This window comes from Meriones unguiculatus, chromosome X (assembly GCF_030254825.1).
Source record: "Meriones unguiculatus strain TT.TT164.6M chromosome X, Bangor_MerUng_6.1, whole genome shotgun sequence".
Lineage (NCBI taxonomy): Eukaryota > Metazoa > Chordata > Mammalia > Rodentia > Muridae > Meriones > Meriones unguiculatus.
The window spans coordinates 61254402-61280664 of record NC_083369.1 but is presented as its reverse complement, the minus strand read 5'-3'; the positions used below and the strand labels follow the sequence as shown (position 1 = coordinate 61280664).

Here is a 26263-nt window from a genome sequence, read left to right as displayed (position 1 = left end):
AAATCAGGGTCTGTGTTGCTATGAAAAAGCTAGATGCAATGCCAATGAATTCATGCAATTTAAGAAGGTTGCAACCACTCTAACATCCAATTAATTATTTTTCAAAGCCAGCATTTCATGCAATGCAATAATGTGAATTATTAATTCAATATGTTACCATAAATGAAATTGCCTTAATTTGAAACTCACCTAGTTGATATTTCCTGGATTGACATGTATAGGGAAAAAGATAAAGAGTTTAACAGAGAAGTTGAAAAATAAAATCCCTCTCTTTGTTTCTCTGATGGAGCCAAGTAAGCAACAGTTTCTGAAACATGTTAAGTATGGGCGTCTATGTAGGGTTCCAAATGCACATCAGTCATACTCCGTATCAGGAGAAACTAGATGGGTCTTTCTGTGATACCTCCTGTTTGTCATCATTTGTATGAGGATTTATTTGGATTGCCTTAAAAACTACTAGAAGATTCGAATAGGAATGCTCAAGAAAAGGAATTTTAGCTGTCTTCCTTTTGGAAATAACTTTGCTGGTAAATACATATACAAGAAACATTTCTAAATATGCTGTGTCTGGAGTATGCAATAAAATCACAAAATCACAGTGACAGGAGATGCTGCATGAAGACATAAGGGAGCCACTGTCACTCAAGCAACTTGAAGAAGACTATTCTTTTTGAACAAGAGGCTCTAAACTAGATGGTGGATTTGACTTTTGTTATTCAATTCCTTTGGTATTATTTTCATTTCTGACTTTCTTTTACACACATGTAAAGACACAAGTGTGAAAATTTGTCTTTTCTTTCTGAATCATATTACTAAGCTCTGGGGCTTGGTACATGGAGTACTCTTGGTAAAATGAAATAAAATAAATGAAAACATTAAACAGAAAGGGATTCCATAAAGTTGACTGTCTGTTTTGTTGTTATTTTCTCTTTTAAGGCTTTATTTTCCTTTGGGAAAAAAAAAAAACTTTCTAAAATACTTAGATAAATACCACATATTATATGTATTCAGCAAAAAAGAAAGAAAGAAAAAGAAAGGAAAAGAGAAAAATTCCTTCACAGGAAGAGAATCTTACAAAATTTCCAATGTATCAATCTTATATTTAATAAAGTCCATAAAACTTTCTAGGCCAAGAAAAATCCTTGACAAATTGACAAATGAGATTTTATTTATCAGATTTCCAGACTCATTCACAAATATCATTATGGTAAAAGACAGCAAGTAATTCAGAATGATGTAATCTATCACAATGGAATTTAAGATTCATATGTAAATGAGCTCCTAAGTAGAAATGTTGGATCATTAATCACAGATCTTTACCTTTAATAAGATACAGTTTTATTAGAAGTCCTCCTATCCTCTAATACTCTTCTGGCAAAATTCTGTGCTGGGTTTTTTGCTTCTTGCTTATATTAAAATAAATTATTTCTATTTTTCTGGCAGAACTAGAGATATTACAAAAGGTATATGGATTGTGTATGAATGTCTCCCTGTCTATATGTCAGAGTGTAGAAAATGTTCTTGCTTTTCATAGTCCAAGAATCTCAAATGTAAGTGACATACTCAATAAATCTGAATCTTCAGCCTTGGAACAATAAGCTTCTCTGTTTTCATGCTTGATGAAATATTTGATCCATTTGTTTGCACATCTTGTTGAATTTCTGCCATTCCCTCCTTTATTTTGGATAAAAAAAGTGTGCCCTGTATTCTTGATATAAATACATTTATACTCTCAACAGAAAATTGCCTTCAAAATTGATATAAGCATTTGTCTTGAGTTTTCTAGCTCCATATAAACTGCCATTAGAGTTAAATAATTTCAGTGCTCTTTTATACACTTTCACTCAATAAATCTACTCTTCCAAAACAGCCAGTAGTTTCCCTGGGAAGTATTTAAGGTTGAAGAAAAAGGCTTTTACAAAATGGAGAGTCAGATGTGACATTCACTTGTCTTTCGGTTGCTGAATCAATTATATACCTTTCTGGATTATCATCCTTTCCTTTAATGATGCCTACATGATCCATACAGCTGTTATATTCTCATTTATATTACTCTGAGGGTTGACATCATCTTCCTTATACCTCACTGTAATATTCTTTACTAATTATATCACTCCTTGTTTTCTTCTGCTTAGATAGAAATAAAAGTTTAAAAAATTCAAAGTGCATGAAGCTGGGTAGGTAGGGATAAGGGAAGGATCTGGGAGAAGCTGAGGGAGGGGAAAGAATAAGATAAAAATATATGGTAAGAAAAAATTTAAATAAAATAAAAATGTTTAACTATTTTTTAAAACAATTAACTCAACCATTTTTAGAGCACAGCTGCTGAGACTTTAGGATTTTAGATGTCCCTTAATACATAGTATAATGTAGTTTTCTAAGTCTTTCTGCAAAATTTTTATCAAGGGATTATTGGGATTAGCAAAGAGGAAAGGGAATATGAAGCAAGTGAACATATGGCTTGAAAGATCATACACTTGTCTAGCATCACCATTTACCTATTCAGCAAAACTCAGAAACCTGCAAAAGCAGTCTTCACTCCATTTTTCCTGCATTTTACCCATTGAATTAGTTACCAAGCCTGCCATTTCTACTCCTACACATCTCTTCAAGCAAGCCCTGTTATTTTGTAGTCACTTTCCAATCCAACCCCTCCCATCTTCTCTGCATGCGTTCTTCTCTTCCTCATTAAGAATATTCAAGATCCAGTTGTGGAGTAAGCAATGGTTTTATTTCTCCAATGAGAATTTGATAAACAGAGCGCTTGTGTAGCTTCCTCTTATCTGGCTTTCATCCACACTGGCTTTCCCTCCTGTCTGTCCCCATGTGAATCTCTACAAGCCAAGTGACAGTGGCAGCTTTCTAATTTTAAAGCTGACATGACATTCCAACGATTGCTACCAGCCAAATTACTCTCTATAGATTACTTAATTTGTGGAATGTCTTCCATAATCACATTTTTTCTCCTGACTATCCTATAACCTTTTCTTCTCTTTATTTCTTTGCCCCATTTCCTTTTCCTTGCTGTCAGCAGGTGGCCACTGATATCTTGGAAAGAGATTTTGGCATCAAACCAAATCTGGCAAAGCAACAGAAATTGTGCTTCAGTTAACAACTATTTCCTTAAGTATGGACTTTGCTGGGAGATAGACTCATCCATGCTAAGTACTTAGGTGGGAAAGTGCTACAGATCATAGGCTATAACACACAGACATGCAGCCACAGACAGCATTCTGGTTCATTAAACATTAAGAGTCAACTCACTTCTCTATTTTGTTTATAAGTTGAAATGAAAGTTCATGGAAAACATTGACACAGAACGTTTACGATTTAAAAAAAAAAAAGGCACTGAGCTCATTTGATGGAATATTAGCAACAAGAGATATCATAGAAGTGGTCTACCCTCATTCTTTACAGCAGAATTTCAAAAACCCATACTAGAATAGAATTTCTTGTCTTCCAGGTCTTCAAAACCCAAATATGTGGCAAGTGCCCCCGAAAATAATTTTTTTCATTATATTTTATTTATAATCTACTCACAATTGTAATTCCACTCTCAACAAATATTGTTGATGCTTCCAAGATATACAGAGCCCAACTTGAATGTTAGTGCTTTCTCTGGACTTCCTTACCCCAGAATTCTAAAAACCAGTGTCTGTATTTTCTTTTTAAAATAACCCGAAGAATGCAAGTGATGTCATGCTCTGGAGAAGTATCAGCTTTCTTTTGTATAGAGCCACCTAAGGGCCTTTTAAGAAAGTATACATTTTTTTTTTTTTTTTTTTTTTTTTTTTTTTTTTTTTTTTTTTTTTTGTCTAACACTAGGTAAAAACAGACTGCCTGAGAGTGAGAAGAGAAGAGAGACAGGGAATGGAAAGAAAAGGCAAAGCTGAGCAGGTATGGGGTGCGAGACAACTTGCTGCTCACCCAGAATAATGAATAGGTGAGTCAGTCCCAACCCACAAGTGATCTAACCACATCCTGGCTTCTCCTACCACACAGAGGCTGCAGCACAGGACAGGCAATATGCCACTTGGCTTTCTTTGCCAACACTGCCCATCAGCCTACTGATATTCCCACAGAGTTACTACTGTATTATTAGAAAGGGAAAGGTTGACAGGCAAGGCATTTCTGAAGTTATTTCATTAAGCCTGGCAGCTTTAAACTGTGCTTTCAAAGGAAAGAAAAATAAAGCCTTGTTATCAAACAGCTACTTACTAGTCCTTAAACCCCAAATGAGTCTTAAATGTTCATTTCTGTACTTTAGAGCCTTACTTGCATTGCTTTACCAAAATACTTAATTCAAAGGCAGCAACAGTGTATATGTTGATGAACCCACATGAATATACCTGAGAATAAAGCTAGACACAGTAATTCTTGACAACCCTAAATCATAGGAATCCTTCATCATTCTCTGAGTGTTTCTGTACTTCCCCCAAATGTACATGTTGAAATCACATGCCCTTCAATTAAATGGAATTTCTAAGAGGAAGATAGGTTTTTAGAAGGCAGAGTCATCATGAATGAGATTAGTATCCATATACAATAAGCCTTAAGGATCTGGGATGCCTTTTCTACCTTGCAAAGAAATGAAGAAAAGCAGAATAGTCACCAGAGTCAACGTCTACTGGTACACTGGTCTTGGGCTTCCAGGCCCTTTGAACTATAACAGAACTGATTTTTGCTGTGTATGAACTACCTGCATCTCCTTAATTCTGTTGCACCATCTTGAACAGACTGAGATGTTCAATGTAGAAGTAGAGGCTGTGGGTGGGAGCACCATGAAAACTTTTCTAAGTCACTATCATCCCTCTGATTCTCTTATGTTGTAATTTATTTTTTGACGTTTCTTACTTCTCACTTTGTCCCTATGAATCTTTTTTTTGGACTTCGTCTTATTCCTTATCTCCCTAGGCAGCATCTTATGTAAGAGGTTTTGTTGAAGATGGAGAGGGGAGAATGGGTTGGGTTGGGGAGTATGAGGGCAGGACTGGGAGGAGAGGAGGGAGGGGCTTGGATCAGGCTGTAAAGTGATTAAATAAAGAATTTTTAAATTTATTACAATTTATTCACTTTGTATCCCACTGTGGACCCATCCTTCATCTCCCAATCCCGTCTTCCCTTCCTCTTCTCCTACTGTGCCCCTTCCCTAGTCCACTGATAGGGGAGGTCCTTCTCCCCTTCTAGCTGACCCTACTATCAGGTCTCATCAGGACTGACAGCCTACAGTTTGGAAAGGATCTTCACCAATGCTTTATCTAACAGAGAAATAATATCCAGAATATATAAAGAACTTAATATGGATCTATTTTCATGTTTCTGCATGTAGACATCCAGTTAGACCAGCACCATTTGTTGAAGATGCTGCCTTTTTTCCACTGAATGGTTTTGGCTTCTTTGTCAAAAATCAAGAATCCATAGTTCTGTGGGTTTATTTCTGGGTCCTCTACTCGGTTCCATCGATCCACCATTCTGTTTCTATGCCAATACCATTCAGTTTTTATTACTATTGCTCTGTAGTACAGCTTGAGATCAGGGATGGAGATACCTCCAGAAGATCTGTTGCTGTACAGGATCATTTTGGAATATCTGGGCTCAGGGGTATTTTCTGAGACTGATACTCCAACCAAGGTACATTCATGAATATAACCTAGAACCCCTGCTCAGATGTAGCACATGGAAGCTCAGTGTCCAAGTAGTTTCCTTATTAAGGGGAAAAGGGACTGTCTCTGACATGAACTTAGTGGCTGGCTCTTTGACCAACCCCCTCCTTCCCCGAGGGAGGAGCAACCTTGTCAAGACACAGAGGAGAACATTGCAACCAGTCCTAATGAGAACTGATAAGCTTCAGTTGGATGGAATGGGAGGTGGACCTTCCCTATTGGTGGACTTGGAGGAGGGCATGGGAAGAGATGACAGAGGGATGGTAGGATTGGGAGGGAATGAGGGAAGGGGCTACAGCTGGGATACAAAGTGAATAAATGTAATTAATGTAAAAATAAAAATTTAATTAAAAAAGAACTTAAGTTAAATAGCAACAACCTACTAATCCAATTAGAAATGAGATACAGAGCTAAGAAGAAATTTCTCAGTAGAGGAATATCAAATGGCCGAGAAACACTTAAAGAAATGCTCAACCTCATTAGTCATTAGGAAAATGCAAATCAAAACAGCCCTGAGATTTCACCTTACACCCATCAGAATGGCCAAGATTAAAAACTCACGTGACAACACAAGCTGGAGATGTTGTGGAGAAAGGGGAACCCTCCTCTATTGCCAGTGGGAACGCAAACTTGTACAGCCACTTTGGAAATAATTCTTTTTTTAATTAAAAAGAAAATAACCTACAATCATAGTCTTAATTCTTTGCGAAGATACACTGCATCTTAGTTTGGTTATTTGTAAAGTTAGTAAGATTATGATTAACTTAGTGTTTTGGTGGGAGATTAAATAAAAATTTTAAATAAAGTAAGGAATTAATGAAATTAAAAAATTAACTAAATAACATATGGTAGTATTAGTGACTTTACTTCTCATCTTTCTGAGTCTCTCGGCTAGGTAACTCCTTTACTCTGATTCAGTAACTGCCTGTTTTGTACAGTTCTGTTGGTGCCTCACAGGCCACTGAGAAAACATGTGCATATATCTCTGCCTGAGGCAGAGTCTAGAATGCAAGCATCACAGAGAAGGACAGGATTTAGGACCACACTCTTTGAGGCCAAACCCAAACTGTGTTTCCTTAGGAAAGTTAATGTCTCTTATTCCAGTTTCCTTATCGGAAAGTAAACATAATAATGGTTCTGCCTCTTAGCGTTTCAGTAAAGTTATGTTGGCTGATATATGGTTAATGATTAATAAATGTGTATTATTAAAACTCAAATGCTACTTAGACATTCTTTCACTTCCCTATTTAAACAATAGCCATCACTCTACAATCTTTTCCCTCATTGAGCTTCACTTTTATTTCAACGTTTAGGAACTTTATTTTTCTTCCACCTTTTTTCCCTTTCCTCACGTGTCTGCAGAGGAGCTCAGGACCGCTCAGTGGTGGCTCTAACCAACTCGGTGGCCTGTGCTGTGGGAGCGGCTGACCAGTCCTCAAGGGCTGGCTGGGCACTCCAGTCTTCAGTAGGGAACTGCTGGCTGGTAACAGAGGGCACCTGCACACCCTCAGACCAGTCTGCCACCTCTGGCTGAGGGGCAGTGAACTCAGGAGCCGGCACAGTCCATTCACCCTGGAATTCCTCCTTTGTCACGGCCGTCTCAGCAGCATCCTGGTCTTCCTTCTCAATCTTCTCTGGGTCTCTGTAGAAGTAAAGACCAAGCATAACTTCCCATGGGTGTTAACAGGACATAGTGCCATGTACGTGCAGTACTCCCCGGGCCAGCATCCACCATATCAGACCCACTAAGTGAGCTCCCTTGTTGTTGCACGGGATGTTAACGTCCACATAGCACAGAGGAGAATCTGTGTTGCACAGAGTGACGGTGGGCAGGTTGACATAAGATGCCTCTGTGTGGTCAGCCCTGGGATCAGTCACCAACAGAAGCCGTGGCTCCCTGAAGGCTTCTTGGATCTGGTTAGTGAAGGTCCCAGGTGTGAAGTGGCCAGCAATTGGAGTGGCTCCAGTGGCAACAGCAAATTTCAGCACAACTGAACACAGGCCAGTGTTCCTGGAGGAGATGACACTGACATCAGCAGGGTTCTCAATGGTAACAATAGCCCGAGCTGCAAGCAACAGCTTCTCCCAGGTCCTCTTCAGATTTATGATGTAGCTATCATCACTCTTCCCTTTGTAGATGTATTGCTCCATCTGAAAGTCAAGCTTGTTGCCACCTAAATGGGTTCCTGTTGCGGAATTTGAGGACATCCTCCTCCTTCATCGGCAGGACATCAAGGGCTCTGGACATGGTGTAAGTTTCCCCTTTAAGTTATTCCAGAATTCAAGAACAATGCCATATGGACTCATCCCAGGGCAGCGCAGAAAGACGAGCTTTATTTTTGTACTTTGCAATGAACACATTCTGATAAAACATGTTTATCTGTTTATGGAGGTGGGTTTTTTTTTTATTATTCCCTTAACATTAAAATATTATCTATGTGGAAGCACATATTTTACTTTCTTTAATTTCTAACACTTAGAACATAACAGGCACTAAGGAAACATTTGTCATGTCACTGGATGAGTTGATGCTGTATAAGAAATTCCAATGAGAGGGGACTCTCAGTTTCCTGCAGGTGACACAACTTGTCACAAGTTGTGACACAAGGACACAACTTGCACACAGAAACCCTGATATTGTCTTTTGAATCTCTTCTTTGGAATAGTATCTGGAAAGCCAAGTGAAAACCTTTGAATGACTGGAATAGTAGGGCGACTCCTACTTATTTGACATCCTGGGCATGATACTTATAATTAAGTTGCTTAAGATGACTCTCTCATAATGTGGCACATATGTATATTTAAGGAGATTTATGTTAAAATAAAAAATAATCATTGCATATTTTATAGGATAAATGTAATATTTTAACAATTTTATATTTATATTTTATATTTTTATGAGTAGTTAAATCAGACTAACCTACATATCCATTTAATATTTAGCATTTTTATAGTAAAAATTTTTAAAATTCAGTAGTTATTTTGAAATATACAGTATTATTAACTTTAATAATAATGCTATGCAATAACATTGAAAAAATATTTTTTAAAGTGGTACTGAATATTGAACCTGGTGCCTCATGCATGTTAGGAAAGTTCTCTGCCACTGAACTATCTCCCATTTCTATATTTCTTCTTTCAAGTCTTGAGACAGGGCCTTATTAAGTTACCTCACGTGAATCCTTGGATCCCTTTGTGGCCTAGCCAGGCCTTGAACTTGTGGTGTCTCTGCCTTGTCTTCCAAATACCTAAGGTTTTAAGCCTATGTCACAAGACCCCTCCATTTAAATTGTCATCTCATGTCACAAACTAATTTTAAATGATGCAATTGGAGTTTGTTATGTTAAACAAAATAAGTGATACTTAAAAAGTCAAATGCTGCATGTCTTCTCACATATGTGAAGTCACATATAAATGTGTATGGATGAGTTGTCTCTGTGTGTGTGTATGTGTGTTCTGTGTGTATCTGTTTATCTGTATAGGGTAGAAAGTAGAAAGGTACAAAGAGGACCAGAAGGATAAAGAAAAAGATCTTAAAAGAAAGAGAAGGCCAAGTGTAAATGTGACATAAAAGTAGAATGGGGCAGTTAAGGTTGCAGACAGACAGTAGTGATACATAGGGAACTTGGGAGTGTTGCTGGAGTTCTGAAGGTTAAATGCTTGTCTATGGCAACCTCCTCAATATAGGTTCAGTCATATATCACCCTCACATACCAATTAAGGAGATATGTAAAAGTGAAAAACTAAGAAAGGATATTTGTTTAATATGACTATGTCAGGAAGAAAAACACATAAGTCCCCTAAGTATAAGTCCTTCAAAGTGCTGATAAGAAGTTTAGGTTTCAGTAGAGACAAAGAGTAAAACTTACAGCCTTAACTTCATTGCTAAGTTCTGACCATGTGAATTAACTGGATGTGATTCTGACAGTTTCCTTCTTAAATATAGAAGCTCAAAAGTTTCAGCAACATGGTAAAGATTAGCTTGAGTGAAAATTAGGAGATGCTCTAAGTCAATGGTCCTAGGCATAGAAGAGGGACTGCAAAAATAAAGATAAATGTTTGTTCTTGGAAGGGACTAAAGCACTACGAACAGAAACCTGTTCGTAGTGGGACCTATGAACAGGGAATGAAGAAATGTATCAAAGTATGAGGTGAACAGATTTAATTAAAACACAGACTTCGTGAATCTCTTTTCTGTGGTTATTTGTCATTATTCTTAGGAGCCGATTAAGCAGTAACATATGTCATTAATACACAAACCTCATTACACATGTAAAATGTGTTTAGAAGATAGAAGGCCATGATTAGAACATCTCTGAAAGATACTGTTAACTACTACCTACTTGATTTGAAATGAAAAAAAAAAAATAAAGCTTTGTATTTTATAAAGTGCAAAATGTTGGTGTCAAAACTTGAGTCAATTTTTTAGTGAAGGAGTATAGTCAGATGTATAAATGTTTACTGCATGCAAGTATGGACATAGAATTTAGAATGGGGAGAAATACTTAATTCAGTTCATCTTTGCCTTAAAGAACATTATGTTAAAAGAATCTGAGAGCCAAATTGAGGAAAATGTTATTGTTTGTTTGTTTGTTTGTTTGTTTGTTTGTTTGTTCTGGTGAATCAGAAAGTTGCATCATTTATACAGCATTCCAAAATGAAGGGATTAAAGATACATGATTGTGAGACATGTTTCCTTTCTGATAGGATGCTCCCAATTTATACTTGAGGCCTGAGTCATACTGGCTCTTTTTCAGGCATACTAGTTACTTATGTTACTTAAGTTACCTCACGTGAATCCTTGGATCCCTTTGTGGCCTAGCCAGGCCTTGAACTTGTGGTGTCTCTGCTTACTTAGTATATATTCATTTGTTGTTGTTGTTTTTTTTTTTTTTTTAAATCCTGGACAGTATTATGTTAGTTGCTCTAACAAAACACCTGACAAAAACAATGTGAGGAAAGAAGGGGTTACTTCAGCTCTCAATTTTTGGAAAAGCTTACCATGGTGAGATGACATAGAGGCAGGAGATTGAGGCAGCTGGTCAAATTATCCTAGTCAAGTATCAAAGAGATGAATGCATCTGCTTAGCTTGGTTTCTCCTTTTTATTCAGTACAGGACCCCAGCCCTTGGAACAGTGTTGCCCACATTAAGGGTGGATTTTTCCATTTCAATTAACCCACTCTAACACATCCCTCACAGCATGCCCAAATGTTTGTCTCCTAGATGAATGTATATCCTATGAAGCTGACAATCACTAGTAACCATCATGGGTAAGTGCTGTTAACATTTTAGAGAAGAAGAACTAAAAACAAAGAAAGGACATGGTTTGTCTAAGGTTAAAGGACCAGTAAGTGATTGCAGTGAAGTAAGACTTGATTCCAGCTAGCTTGTCCAGAATTTACATCTTTTCCCACTGTACTATGTTATTTTTTCAGAATAGGATGGGCAGCTGGTTATATTGGAACCCCAGTCAAATAACAGAGAGATGAATGTTGCTTTGAATAAATAAATAATTTTTCTAAAGATATTAAAAAATGAACTACAAATTGTTGCAGATTTCTATTTGAAACAAAGACAGTATTATCTTTTCTTATTATGAGACAAATAATTGAGGAATGAAATTATTAGCAAGTTAGCAGTTTCATAGTCTGCAGCAATTTCTTAAGAAAGAAAGAGCTATATACATTTTTTCCAGTATCCGAAACCATCCAAACCTATATGAATTATCCATAATGTTACCGGAGTTTTAGGGTAAAAGTCTAGGCTTTGGTAGAACCTAAATTGCAGGCTGAGCCATCTGTCCTTAAATATACTCATTAGAGATAATTAATGGTGAAAATCAAGAAAAGTTCTACTTACCATGTCCATACTAGGAAGAAGAACAAATACAGGAGTCCATTGATCCCCAAATATTTCTTGAAGGGTTCTGACATAAGGGTAGGATATATGTATAACTACTCAATCCTGGTGAGGGTGTTTTGCTGCAGGATGGAGAAGATATGCTTTTCCTCCTCTTACACATTAATATATACTTTGTATATTCTTCAGTAACTTGGGGAAATGGGACTAATTAATGCTACCTTTCAGAACTGTGCTTCAGATGAATAAGAAAAGAAGTTTCCTCCACAGTTCCATTCCATTCCAGGTAAAGAGAACTTCATGAAGACTAGAGTGGAACATTATAGTTGATGCCAAAATTAAATGTTCCTCACAAGTGATAATTTTTGACTTAATTAATTAATAAAAAATTGCTCTGATTCCTCAAAAAACTTCTAACATTTTATATAGTTTACAATATACATATTCCCTACATTTTAGACTTCAGAAATATAAAACATTTCAGTCTGAAAATGTTACATCTTTTATGATGTCCACCCCCAAAGAGTTATTGTCTAGCACTACATTGTGTTTATTGTTCCAATATCTCTTTATTTCATTTAATAGACTTTTGGGCAATGGTGTCTCATATCTCTGGAACTATCACAACTTGACATTGATTGCAAAGCTGGATAAGAGAAGATCTGTGAACTGAGGGTACTAAAGTTAGAACATCTGCAGGATAACACTCTAAATCTTTCCAAAGCCACAACATACAGAATACTATATGAGTTCATTTTATAAAATGCAATAAAAGGACTTTCATTTTTTTCAAACCACTAGACAATAAACAAATACATTTCGATGTGAGAAATCAAAAGGGAATTTTATAGTTATATGGTTGCACCAAGAAGACAAAGAGGTCATATGAAGCTAGCTGTCCTAGTCATTTCCCTGAATCTTTGAAGGGATGATTTAGTAGTTTTCGTTGAATTATGTTCTGATAAATACTCATTTTACTTTTGATATTTGATTGTATAATATTTAGCTATCAATTTCTTTCTTAAATTTTGATTCTTGTTCCTATATTTTAAAATGTTAGACATATCCACTAAATAATAAATTGTAGCAAATAAAATTAAAACAAAAAGCTGAACCATTCTTAGAAAGTACAGATTACAAAGCTAGTAGCAAAATGCTTTGAAATTTAAATGTTTTAGATTACTACTTAACATTGCTCTTCTGTTTATACAGTATATCAATAAAGATTATTATATAAAGAGCATAAAGCACCTAAGATGATGTACTAATTCACATATTTTTTAAATAACATTTATTGTGGCTTTGAGGACAGTATTATGTGTTCAGGATGGTATGGCAATGCCCAATGAAGGTTACTATATTTATCAAGAATCTTTGGGATAGAATAAGTAATTTTGCTTAAAGTTTCAATAAATCAAATTTTGTATTGTAATTTCATTTCTTATTTACAGGATGATTTTGAATAAATATATTATTTCTTGAATCTCAGCTTCCTTGCTGCAAAATAACATTAAGTAGTGGTACTATCAACTGTTGTCATGATATTGAATAAAATTACCCAAAGAACATAAAAACTCAAAAGTTTGCAATAAAATCCTAATGAAATAATTTTATAAGGCTTGAGAGAATAAACAGCTATTTAAAGCTTCTGGTCATGTCCTCCTATGACCTGGAAAAATTGCTAATGATAGTCATTCAGTTAATTAATTCCTTTATGTAAGGCACAATCCTAAAACATGAGGTTGGAGATAGTGAACAGCAAACAACTCTGCTTTTAAAGAAAGAAAAACTAAGTGACTAACAATCTTTGATCATGTCTTTGTAAAAGCCTCTGAAGTCTAAATGATTGTACTAATCACTTATTAAGAAAGGTTCATAATGCAAATGAGGGACGCATAAATCAAAGCCTGTAGGGCCAAGGCATATTCTAAAAAAAAAAATTTTAAAAAAGATCTTGCTCTCCATCTGGAACGCCCAATAATCTTTTAGACAAAAAGCGAGCTCAACTCACAAATGTTAACTTATGCAATATAGAAAACTACATATCATTTTCAAGGGGAGGGAACTTATTCTGTGAACCTTTTCAGTAAAGCTAAGCTTCAAGGTAACCATAAAGCATAGTGTGGATTGTGGTGGGTGAGACATCATAAGACAATTTGTTTATATGCACTCTGATCAAACAAACACTGACAAGAAATCATATTTTGTGATAAGACATAGTAGTATTCCATTTCTGAGGCACAAATGAGAGATTTCAAAAGGCTTGGGCCTTCGGCGTTTGAGTCTAAGGAAATTATTTGTACTAAAGTTTTTCACCATTAAACAACTAGGGAAGTAGATAAAGATACACAATAGTGGTTTTCAAATTAGATAACAGGTAACACAGAACTTCTATTCCAGAGATAGAAGGGGAAATAGCCCTGAAAGTTACCCTAGCTTTATGCCTGCTAGAATTTTAGAGTTTTAGAGAACGTGGTAGATCCTCAATAGAACACTGTATTCTCTAGGTATGAAAGGCAGAGATTAAAGTCTGGAGGAGGTTGAATTTGTGGGATTTGCAATTAATGCATATCTACAAATGATAGAGGTGATATACAATTATGATGTAAGGACTTTATAAGTTGTTATACTTATTGAGAAGGATTCCAGTGAGCGCGTATGGAGTATAGGAGAAAGGAACAGTGTTGGGGAGGAAGACTAATATTACTAAAATTTACTATATATATGTTTGAAATTCTCAGACAATGAAATTTTATAATCAGAAAAAAAAGATGTCATAAATATTGCCACTGTTTGTAGAAAAACATAAGAATAACAAGAACAGAATTAAAAATGTCACAAAACTATAAATCTCATGATTAAAAGTTGGATATTTCATTGGATGGATATAATATTCACTTAACTATTTTTCTTCATTAATCTTTATATCTCAATTATAGCCAACTTTCCTCCTCTCTTTCCAGTACTTCCTCATTCTGCCCTGTCCGTTTCCCCCAATAGGCACCAATCAGCCCTGCCCTGACACATCAAATACAGCAGGACTAGGCAATCCTCTCTCACTGAGGCTAGACAAGGTAGTACAGCTAGTGAAAAGAGATACAAAGAAAATGAATCTGGTGCTTTCTCTGAAAATTAAGAATAGTGCTACCTCAAGATCCAGCTAAAGTGATTGTAAAAGTTTAACATTCTGACCAGCAATGGAGGACAGTTCCCCTTTCTTCACATCCTAGCCAGCATTTGCTGTCAATTGAGTTTTTGATCTTGGCCATTCTGGTGGATGTAAGGTGAAATCACAGGGTCATTTTAATTTGCATTTCCCTGATGACTAAGGACATTGGGCATTTCTTTGTTTCTCTACCATTCGATATGCTTCTGTTGAGAATTCTCTGTTTAGGTCTGTACTCCATTTTTTTAATTGGATTACTTGATTTGTGGGTGTTTAACTTCTTGAGTTCTTTATATATTCTGGATATTACCCCTCTGTCAGATATAAGAATGATGAAGAACTTTTCCCATTCTGTAGACTGTTGTTTTGTTCTGAGGACAGTGCCCTATGCTTTACAGAAGCTTTTCAGTTTCATGAGGTCCCATTAATTGATTGTTGATCTTAGAGCCTGTGCTGTTAGTGTTCTGTTCAGAAAATTGTCTTCTGTGTCAGTGAGACCAAGACTCTTCCCCCACTTTTTTTTCTAACAAGTTTACTTTGTCTGGTTTTATGTTAAGGTCTTTGAGCCACTTGGACTTAAGCTTTGTACAGGGTGATAAATACGGATTTGGTAATGGAAATTGTACAACCACTTTGGAAGTCAATCTGGTACTTTCTCAGAAAATTAGGAATAGTGCTACCTCAAGATCTAGCTATATCACTCCTAGGCATATTTCCAAAATATGCTCAAGAATACGAGGACATTTGCTCAATCATGTTCATAGAAGGTTTACTTGTAATAGCCAGAATCTGGAAACAACTCAGACATCCCACAATTGAGGAATAGATACAGAAACTGTGGTATATTTACACAATGGAATACTACTCAGCAATTAAAAACAAGGAAATCATGAAATTTGCAGGCAAATGGATGGAACTAGAAAAGATAGTCCTGAGTGAAGTACTTGACGCTGAAAGACGCACATGGTATATACTCACTTATAAGGAGTATATATCATCTAGTATAAACATACTAAAATCTTTACACCTAAGAAGCTAAGCAAGAAGGAGCACCCTAGGGAAGATAGTCAGTCCTCATTCAAAAGGGCAAACAAGATAGACATCCCAAGCTGGAGAAAACAGGGAACAAGAGAGGAGCCTACCACAGAGGGCCTCTGAAAGACTACCCAGCAGGGTATTGATACAGATCATCCTAAGTATCCCAGGAGCAGAAAGACACACATGTTATTACTCACTTATAAGTGGATATTAAACATACAAAAATCTGTACACATAAGGAAGATAATCAAGAAGGTGGACCCTGGGTAAGATGCCCAATCTTCATTCAGAAAGGCAAACTGGGTAGACATCGGAAGAGGGAGAAAACAGGGAACAGGACAGGAGCCTATCCCAGAGAACCTCTGAAAGATTCTGACCAGCAGGATATCAAAACATATGCTGAGATTCATAGCCAAACTTTGGGCAGAATGCAGGGAATCTTATGAAAGAAGGGAGAGATAGAAAGACCTAGAGGAGACAGGAGCTCCACAAGGAGAGCAACAGAGCCAAAAAATCTTGGCACAGGGGTCTTTTGTGAGACTGATATTCCAAACAAGGACCATGCATGGAGATAACCTAGAACCTCTGCCCAGATGTAGCCCATGGCAGCTCAGTGTCCAAATATGTACAAGGACCATCTCTGACATGAACTCATGGCCTGGCTCTTTGATCACCTCCACCTGAGGGGGAAGCAGACTTAAAAGTCCACAGAGGAAGAAAAAAAAAAAGCCAGTCCTGATGAGACCTGATAGACTAGGGTCAGATGGAAGGGAAGGAAGACCTCCCTTATCATTGGATGGTGGGAGGGGCATATGAGAAGAATAAGGAGGGAAGGTGGGAATGGGAGGGGATAAGAGAGGGAGCTGCAGCTGGGATACAAAGTGAATAAACTCTAATTAATATAAAAATTTAATTAAAAACTATCAAAACAAGATATTTTATAGTTGTTAAAACTTACAGAAAAAGTAATCAGAGAGATAGCAAAAATTCCTTGTCCTAGAAAGCATCACCTATCTAAAATTCTGTTCACATTATAAATATTCATTATAGATATTATAAATACACATTATATTATTGAAAGTGTTTTGTAGAGGAGTTTCAATTGCATTTTGCAAATTCCATGGACTATTCGGCAGAGGGCTTAGGGAACTGGACAAAGATGATAAAAATTGAGTAGCTTCAGGAGTATGAGGTAACTTCAGGTGACAAGCAACATAGCAGAAATGTGAAATAGCAGACAATTCCTATGATCTTTGAAATTTGTGCTCAAGATTACTGTGCTGGATGTAGGACTTATTTTGAGCACAGTGTAGCTTTTCAAAATTTGGGGAATCCATAAACTCACAGGGCATTTGTAAAATGAGTCTTTTTCAATATCTAGGTCTTAAAACTTTTATGTCTTGTCCCCAAGTGTTCAGTTGTACTTTGTCTATGGGAATATAATATGGTTGGAGTTGCTGCACAGGGTGGATGATTAAGAGTACAATAAAATGTGAATTGTTTTATTCTTAAAATGATTTTTATATCATATTATTAACTAATAACACAACTATTGCTTAAAATTTTATATAAATTAAAATATTACTTAAGGTTTTCATTTATTAATAATATTAAAGACACATATAAAGCTAGAAACAAATGTTACCTATATTTAGAGTTGAAACAAAGTTACTATTGATCACCTTCACTAAATTGAGCATTATTTTATATATTATTCATGGGGATATAACCTTTAAAAAGCCCTTAGCATGAGCTGAGTGTACTTTGAGTAAGTCGTTTGTACCTACAGAATTAAAATTAAAATTCCTTTGTGTTACTATCTATTTTTTTATTTTAATTTTTAATTTTTACTATCTACTTTTGCCTGGGATAGGTGACCTACTGAGAGTTTCTCTTGAATACATTAGCACATCTATGGTGCTTTTTCTTGGTTGTCAACTTCATTGCATCTGTAATTAACTAAATAACAAGCCTGTAAATGAGTGTTCTTGATTGAATTGTTTCAAGTGGGAAGACCTACCCTAAATTCAGATCTTTTGAGGTAGGAAAATCCACTTTTAACTTGGACTAAGCCTTCTGTGTCCGCCTATATAAAGGACATAGAATGTGATGTACCCCATTGGATCTATTTCTCTTTTTAAAAAACTGACTAATACAGCATCCTAATCTGTAGTTTTCTTCCTCTCACATAGATAGTTTTTTCAATTTATTAACTAATCACAATAAAGCTCCTCAAACATGCAGTCAGTAAAAATTCTCTGGGCCAAGTTCTTTTTCTTTCTGTTAATACCTTATTTTTTTTCCAAAAGTTAATAAGGTTTTATTTATAGCAGTGGAAATATAAAGCACCAAAGAGGGAAGGGTGTTGAAATTTCTGCAATGTTTGTCAGTTTATCCAGTACATCCCAGTAATATACTGAAGTATAAGCAAGAGGATGGTAGCCTGTGTGAGTCCAAAAATGGGGCTATCTCTTTCAAGAGGCTTACCATGTAGAAACAACAAATGTGAACAAATTCTTTTGGGGAGACAAACTCAAGCCAAACCCAGAAAGACCAGAAATAGAAGGCAAAGCCCAAAGCATTATGAATAAGGAAAGTGAATGAAAAATAGGAGGATTCAGATATCAGTGGACCTTAATGAGTCAGCATCCTTAGCAAAACTTAGGAAGGTGAGCATAGTGTTTTCTTTTTTTTTTTTTTTTTCATTTTTTTAATTACTGTTTATTCACATGGGATACAAAGTGAATCCCCTCCCTCATCCCTTCTAATTTTACCATCCTTCCCTCATCTCTTCCCATGACTCTCTCCAAGTCCACTGTTAGGGGAAGTCCTCCTTCCCTCCCCTCTGGCCCTAGCCATAGTGTTTTCAAGGTATTTAGATCATTGATCCAATTTGGCTTTAAGCAAGACTTTCATTAAAATCTTCTTCCATACCAATAATGAATATAGTGTTTTTTTTTTTTTTTTTTTTTTTACTTTTATTGATTAGGAGGGGAGGAGGAAGGGGTTTAAGGGGGGATACAAAGTGAATACCTTCTTTCTAATCCTTGAAAGTATCCAACTGTCATTTATTCTTCTGAAGATGCTCAGATTGAGTCAGAGAACTTTTGTACACAGTAGATATCACTTATTACTATGTTCCACCACAGATATTCTGGGTAAGTTTATTCAGCAATCGGGTTCAAACTATTTCTTGGCCATTGGTAGGTTTTCTGTGGTTCAGTGGATGGCCTTACACTCATGCATATGCGGGCAGCAGTAAGTGGGCTTAGTAGGTATCAAGCAAAAGAAGCACATGAAGTTGGGAGGTGTATGTGTTGAGTTGGTGATCTGAGAGTGTTGCAGGGGGAAATGGTGGTGGTAGACATAATCATAATTTATTTTATACATGTATGAAATTCTCTAGAATTAACAATCAAAAAAATCCAAAAATATATTTCTTATATATTTTTCTCACTGAAAAGTTTTTAAAAAATAAATGACTTATTTTATGCCATATAACTGTTATACTATGACATTGGGAAATAAAACCTATTAGAGGTCAGAGAATACTAAATCCAATTAAATCATAGTAGAACAAATTTTAAATTTAAGACTATTTCAATAAATGCTATGAGCCTTAGTTAAATCATTTTTTTAGACTTGGAACAAGCAAAATTGCATAATTGACATTAATGAAGACATCCTATTAAAGTACTTCTGCTAAAACAGTATTAAATGCAAAACAATACCAACAAAGCTCACCAGCTTAACACAAAAGAACTAAACTTGTTCAAAGATCCAGGTTGTATCATCTTCAATAAGCAAGTTCTGAGGTTACTTTAGAATTCCACATCTAGCCAGTAGATTTGGAAGTGAGAGAGGACAGGATTTCAAGGGCGTTTTTATGACGTCATACCTGGAAAGCACTCACATAATTTTCATTCATATCCTATGGGCCATCCATTCAGCCCCTTGCTGCATCTAAGTTTTTAAGGGAGGCTCAGAAGTGGAGTCTAGTCATATACCAAGCTTTAGCACTACTTCTAATATTGGTGGGAGAAATATCAATAGGGTTGTTGTTATGATTTGAATACCAAGTTTCCCACATACTCATGTGATTGAATAGTTGGTCCTAACTGGCTGGTTTCTTTTAAGAGGGTGTAGACCCTTTGGAATTGCAAGCAGACTGGAGGCCACAGGACCATAGGGTTAAGCTGGTAAATCCTACAGCCCAGGCTCACTCTGTCTCTTTTTGTTCTCATTTCAGTTGCCTTGTGCTCTACTGTCACAGCTGGAACTGTTTCTGCTGTCATGATTTCCTGAATCAACTCCAAATAAACCTGTCCTCTTTTAAGTTCCTCTCTATTAGGGTATTTGTTCACAGCAACAGAAATGTAAGCGGTTCTTTTCATAGATTTAACAATTTAACATATTTAATCAGATCCCATTTTGAAGTGGACTGTGTGTTAAGAACAAGAGGAAAGGGAATCTATTCAACATTCTCATTCTACAATGGTTCGCTGAAGAAAAATATACATTAACTTACCTTTATCATTCAGTATACTAAACATTACAGTAGAAATAGGCACAAGAAATAAAAAAAAAAAAATCTCATCACTACAGGGAATTCAAATTTGCATTCCTTAGCCTTTATTTCAGAAATGGTGGCATTTTCATTGCATATTAAGAGACCATAACCTGAGTAATTAAGAAGAGAATACATAACTGTGATCATTTCCTTGTTGCACTTTAGTCATTTATATTGGTAGGCAAGGAGCTTTATACACTTTATAGAGCTAAATTCTTGCTTATTTAACCAATCAATAACTTAGGAACCCACAGTCTCCACTGGTTTCCAGTGTGCATGGGGCTGGCTTCAGGCAGCACCATTAGGAAGCATCCTCCATGTCCACATCCTCCTGTAATTGCTGTACCATTTTCTCCTCCAGCTGCTTTCCATTCTGCTTTATATGCTTTATTGACATTACTTTTTGAGACAAGAATCTACTGTATCCTAAGCTAACCTCAAACTTGATGTAGTTGAAGATGAGTTTGAACTTCTTATCCTTGTCTCTACCTCTTCAGTGCTGGAATTTCAGACATGTGTCAACACTTCTGGTTTTAACTGGTGCTGGTTCTGGAACCTCAGGCTTCATGTATCTTAGTTAAACACTCTACCAACTAACCATAGCCCCATCTCATTAATATCAATATTTTAAGTGACTAAAATGGGGGTCTTTATTGGTAATTCTGGAGATTTTTTACTTTTAAGACTACCATTCTGAGGGGTTTGAGAAGTGTTCCGTGAAAATTGCCAATGGTGAAAGAAAACAAAAATGTCCTAAGTTTAGTAGAATTGTTCTTTAATGATGGGAAGGCCACCATCCATTATGAAGAAGTATCTATGAAGAATGGGTAGCAAATGGGGAGTGTTCTCCTCCGTTTCATTAGAATTATGTATGGTGTTGCAAAATGAACATTATGCTACATGGCATGAGAGGAACTTCTGAACATTAGGCTACATGGCAGTAGAGGAACTTCTAGCCTTACCACCCTAAGAATTTGAAAAACTGACTTAACTTCAACTGCCTTTACTCTGGATCCTGAAAGTTTCAGCATAGTAAATAATGCTAGTCACATATGTATATGTGAATATATGTAGTGTATGAATATAAAATGAGAGTTCTCTAGCAGGCATATTACTTCTTTTATAATAAGCAAAGGTGATATAAGTTTAATACATATAGACTGGAGAATTTGCTCGGAGAGTAAGAGCAAACACTCTACTTTCAGAGGTCCCAAGTTTTGGTCTCAGCACTCACACTAGGCAATTCACAACAGTCAATAACTCCAGAGGTTGCAACTCCCTTTTCTGACCCCTGTGGACACCTACACTTACGTGTGCATACCTACAGTCACACATCCGTGTAAATAAAAATCATATTTAAAACTTTAATACATAGAACGTGATGAAATAAAAGATAAATTTAACCCAATTATGCAGAAATAACCAATTTTTGTGTTATGTCGCCTTGAGTCTATCCTCCAATAATCACTACCTCTCAGAATCTTTGTTGCTTATTATACTTTGGGACCAGCATTAAAAAAAAAAAAAAAAAAAAAAAGCTCATTTCTACCATTTTTAAAGTATATTTCGCTTTGGAAAATTATCTACAAGCAAGCAATCATGGAACATTTTTTTTTTCATTTTTAAAGTTAGAAGCATCTGAGAGTCACTCTCAGACAAGACAAGCTGCGAAGAAAACCCTGAGACCAGAACAGCTGCTAGAAGAAGAGAAAAACAACCGAGCTGTCTGGAAGAGATTTAGACCAAGGCACTGAAAAGGACATTGCCCAACCTGTTGAGCTTTCTTAGGCTCTTTATTGTGCTTCAGGTTCTCAGCTTTGGTGAACTGTCATTATGTTGGAGTGAGTTTTGGTGATATACTATCTTTGAGTCATTTCTACTCCTACAAGTAACCCTTCATCCTTATTCTTGTAACCCCAATAAAACTCATTGGTTCACCAAGTCAAACTTTGCTGTTATCTGTACTTTGATTTGCTGTGTATCTCTATCTAGGTTGAGTACATGTGTGTTTCATCTCCGCAGAAATATTTTTGTCACACAAAACTCTGTAATTTATTTTATAGTGGGGCCAATGTGCTAAGCACTACACTAAAGAAACAACACTTACACTGAGTTTGTAAGGTCATATACTGACTTTACTTTCTCTTTTACCCTGAAAAATAATAATACAATATCAAACTGAGTTTATTATATATCATAGCAAGGAGGACTGAGTTTATAAATTTGGATTAAATGTATGGGTGGTCAAAGAGGAAGCTCAATTAAAACCATATGTTGAGGTAACTCATAGATTCACGAACTATAAATATGCTTATTTTAAAGTCACTAAATTTGAAGGAGGTTGGTCAGAGAGAAACAGAGAGCCAGATCGAGATAATGCTGCAGAGGTTCTTCCAATAACAAGTAGAAAGTTTTACTAGATGACTATATATGAGCCATTGAATCTTAAGAATCTGTAATTGCGTTGAATATATTTTAAGTACTTACTTAAATGTAATTTAAATAGCTATCAAATACCTTCCTATTAAAAATATATCATAGATAACCATCTCTTCCTTAAGGAAGGGCTCCCTTTCTTTGTCAAAGGTTGAGGCCTCATGATCTTTCCTCAGCCCACATTAGCAAGTCTATAGATGTCTTCCTTGTTTAGGTCCTGTTAAGGTGGGCTTGTTGAGGAAACTTAATGGCTGAAATCATCCACATACAAGCAATATTATATGGACTGAGCAGGTTGTGTTTATGTACTCAGGAATACACATAAATATGTGTATAATTATATACATATAATATACATTATATATTTGTTATGTATTCACACACACATATATGTATATATATATACACACACACATATACAGAGATGTAAAAAAGAAGCCACAAATTTTAAGGAAAGCAAGAAGGGATACATGGGGAAGATTTGGAGAGACAAAAAAGAGGAAGAAGTGATGTAATTATACCACTATTTAAAAATTTAAAATACAAATAAGTAAATTATGCTTACCATTTGCCTTAGGGGGAAATAGATCACAGAGGGTATTTAATAGTTTATTTGGGATTTACTGTACTTGTCATAATTAAAGAGGCATTTAAACATTTGATTCATACTTAAAGTTCACATAATTTTAAAGACATTCCCCAAATCCTTCCAGGCAAGTAAAATAACATTTTTGCTGAAATCTGTTTCATGGCCTATTCTGTATCTCCATATACAGACTGCAGGAGACATAATTCATCCATAAAAGATAGCTGAAATATGCACCACTTTGAATTGTTTTAATATTGTGCACAAGGGAGTGAATGAGAAAATTAACTGCCGTATGCTGTCTCATTCAAAGTATCAGATGGATAATAATAAAACAGAAAATGTGTAAAATCATTTAGAGCCATTTTAAGACCATATGCTCAACTTCACTGACAATAATCAACCGTAATATATTTCAGAAAGTAGGCAAAGAGACAGTATAATTCTGCGCATTATACTGGATGTTTGATTTCAAATCATCTGAAGACTTAATGAATATATAAAAAATGTTCTTTCTAACGATAATTAACTAGAATTATGATAAAGATAAATTCTATAGCTTATTGGGAAAAACGTTTATTTTTATGACATGACTCAAGTTTTCATCCATCAAGGGGACAAACTCAAACTTAGAGTTTTCAGGACATTCAGACATCAAGCATACTACAATTCAGGAAATTTCTTTCTTCTGGTTATATCTGCTGGCAAACACACACACACACACACACACACACACACACACACAGTAGATGAATGGATGAATGGGTAGGTGGATTGTATAGAATACCAGCTCTCAAAAAAATCTCACCACCCCATGCCACTAAACAGTAGGAAGCTTACTGTTATCATTCTTATTTTCTTTACCATGATGGTTTAAAGGACCTCCCCTGTCAGTGGACTGGAGAAGGGGCATAGGAGGAGAAGAGGGAGGAAGGGCAGAATTGGGAGGGGCTGAAGGAGGGGGCTACAGCTAGGATACAAAGTGAATACATTGTAATAAATAAAAAAGTAATTAAAGAAAAAAAAAGCTTAATCTGAAGAACTGTAAAGAATTGGGGGTTCGGAGGTCCCCTATGGGAGGACATGTGGATTTAAAACTTGTGTATGTTACGTGGGATATGGAACACCCGGTACAGTGTTTAATATTGCCTGTCGACAGCTAAGCATACCCGGGGGGGGGGGGGTACCTAGTTTAGCTCAGCCTCTGGGCATGCCTGTTTAGGTTAAGTGAGGAGGGAGGACCCACCTTAGCTGTGGGTGATGCCACTCTGCTGGTTGGGGTCCCAGACCGAATGGAAAGGATAAGATGAGCCAATCACTAGTGTCCATCTGTATTGCTTCCTGACTATGGATATAATATGGGCAGCTACATACCATACCATGATTTCCCTTCCAAGATGGACTGTGTCCTTGTCCTTTGAGCAAAATAAATATTTCTTCCCCCCCCCAAAAAAAAGTCTCCCATAGCTTCAAGCATTTGAACACTTGGTCCCTAAATTAACAACATTGTTTAGGGCAGTTAAAGGATGCTTGTAAATTGCAGCCTTGTTGTAGGAAGATCATCAGTGGGGGTGGCCTTTGACAGTTTATAGCCTCATCTTGGCTTCCAGTTTGGTTTCCTTGCTTTCTATCACGGTTTAAGATTTGTTCTTTCAGCTTCTTCCTCTGCATGCATGCCAAAATATCTCCTTCCTATTATGGCTCTAATTCTAGAATCATAAGCTGCCCCAAAACTATTATAAGTCATCTTGGTTAAGGTGTTTTGTCACAGCAATGAAATGCCACTAATACACCACCTTTCTGTTTCAACGTCATTGTATTGCTTCTGTGTCTTACAGTTTTCTTTTAAATATAATGATTTTTGAGGATGCATGAATTATATGAATAGAGAAATATTGGATTGAACGATGGCATATTACTTCTTAATGGAATATTTGAACATACAAATGAATGAGTGAAGAAATGAATTTAAAACAATGTGCAAATTATAGCATTGCCCTTATATTAATCAATTGGCATTTGAAAAGTAACCCATATTTATTTCTCATGGAAATTCCTGGTTTATTTCATTATTTCATGTTCATAACAGCCAGGTTTTTCTATCTACTTTAGCCATGTAAATAGCAGAGAAACACTGTAATAGATGGGAATTTCAGAATATGTAAGATGACAAACTTATTTTCTCAAAGAACTTAAAAAAATAACAATTTAAATATTTGTAAATTGGCTAAAGGCTTAAGGAACGTTTATTTTAGAAAAGCCATTAAATATTTTAGCTTTGATAATGAAAATTGAAAAACTGTGGTCTTGGGGAATGTCCATGATGGCAGCAACCACCGCGCACCTTATCTGAGGGGCAGAGGATCTGAAACTCCAAAACTAGTGAGTAGAGGAGTAGCTGAAGTCAGAACATCAATGCTGAGGCTTCCTGGGGGAGAGGGGACAACCTGTGAGCTGGGACAGTTTGGATCCAGGGCACCTGTGGATATCTCTGGGGTCTGAGAGTGGCAAACATTAGACCCCATGCACTTTTTCTTGCCCCAAGCACAGGTCTCCATGCTCCCTGGAAGCAGCAGCGTGGTTGCCCTAAGCTAGAGCCTCCCTGCCTGGTGACTGAGATAGCAGAGGCTGTCTGTGCTGGGTTCCCTGCTCAGTGCTCTGTGACTGAGACCCCAAGTACAGGCCTACTTGCCCACCGGCCAAACTACTGACACCACTGACAGATACCCTACACTTTTATTCACTCCTGCAGGACTAAATCCGAGAGTAGAGAATGAGGCTGGGGGGGGGGGAGGGGAGAGGGTTGTTCCCCAGTACTTCAGCTTAGGCCTGCAAGCAAGTGAGTGTGCCTTCAAGTGAGTGCTTGCAGAGCCCCAGATTCAGGGTCCCTCTACACTAGCAGCCAGAGATTGGAGCCTTCCACCCACACCCCCACTGTGAGTA

General features: G+C 36.4%; 1 protein-coding gene and 1 pseudogene across 1 annotated transcript in view; both read right to left on the bottom strand.

The window, feature by feature from the left end:
• The window catches only part of Il1rapl2 (interleukin 1 receptor accessory protein like 2), a 768417-nt gene that overhangs the window by 245259 nt on the left and 496895 nt on the right, over positions 1–26263 (bottom strand). The gene's annotated exons all lie outside the window — the stretch shown is intronic.
• Positions 7032–7911, bottom strand: LOC110542634 (small ribosomal subunit protein uS2-like; annotated as a pseudogene).